This window comes from Toxoplasma gondii, chromosome XI (assembly GCF_000006565.2).
Source record: "Toxoplasma gondii ME49 chromosome XI, whole genome shotgun sequence".
Taxonomy (NCBI): domain Eukaryota; phylum Apicomplexa; class Conoidasida; order Eucoccidiorida; family Sarcocystidae; genus Toxoplasma; species Toxoplasma gondii.
The window spans coordinates 4203632-4204656 of NC_031479.1; the positions used below are offsets into that span (position 1 = coordinate 4203632).

The window sequence follows — 1025 nt, forward strand, 5'->3', positions numbered from 1 at the left end:
GGCGTGGCCGTGCACCTCTCGATATACCAACACATGTCTCCTGTGACTGCCGCGCTCCCAGCGGGAACGACGTACCTCCCTCAGCCTCTGACGAACCGTAAGTTCAGGAGACCACACAACGTTAAAGTCAACCCTAACAACTCTGGCTGCTTCCTCGACGAACCCAATGCCTGATCCTTTCGCATCGTTAGCTTGTATTTCGCTCGGCACGCGGGTACGAAATCGATACACTACGCCACCTGATACCTACACGGGGACAAGCAGTGCTCTTCCATGAATCAATATCCCTTTCCCCTGTCACTCACGGCAACCAATGAATGGCCGGCACCCTGCCCATATCGTACTGCACACTCTCCTCCAGTCATCGCCACAAACCCAAACAGCAGCGACACCCCACAAGACACCAGAGGCCTAGCACCGCCGCCAGAGCCTAGCGGGGGGCGGTTGATCGCCGACACACAGCGCGCACCACAAGCTGGGGGTGCCGGTGTTTTCCAGTGCTGCCCGTCCTGTTCCACCCATGCCTACGCGGCAACTCGACGGCGTTCCCCCGGATACCCTGTGAACCAGCACACGCCAGTGACGAACCGAACCACCCCTCACGCCACGGATGCTGCCAAACTCACCTCCGCCTGATAGATGAATGGACAGCAACAAACATGACGGTATGAATGAGGATCTCTCAATAAACGAACACAGATTTCCTGTGTCAGCCGCGCTCCCCACAGAAACACAGAACCTGCGTCAGCATCTGACGAACCAGAAGTACAGGCGAGTACAAAACGTGCAAGACAACACCAACACTGCCAGCCGCCTCCAGCAGAAATCATGCTACAGACGATCCCGCAGATAACTCCCCGTGCTGCAAGAAAGAACAAAAGCAAACCTGACGGCGTGGCCGTGCACCTCTCGATATACCAACACATGTCTCCTGTGACTGCCGCGCTCCCAGCGGGAACGACGTACCTCCCTCAGCCTCTGACGAACCGTAAGTTCAGGAGACCACACAACGTTAAAGTCAACCC

The 1025-nt window shown here is 56.7% G+C and overlaps 1 protein-coding gene across 1 annotated transcript in view; it reads right to left on the minus strand.

The window, feature by feature from the left end:
• The window catches only part of TGME49_314560 (hypothetical protein), a gene marked incomplete at both ends in the record, with an annotated part of 4988 nt that overhangs the window by 2858 nt on the left and 1105 nt on the right, over positions 1-1025 (minus strand). The window lies entirely within an intron of this gene.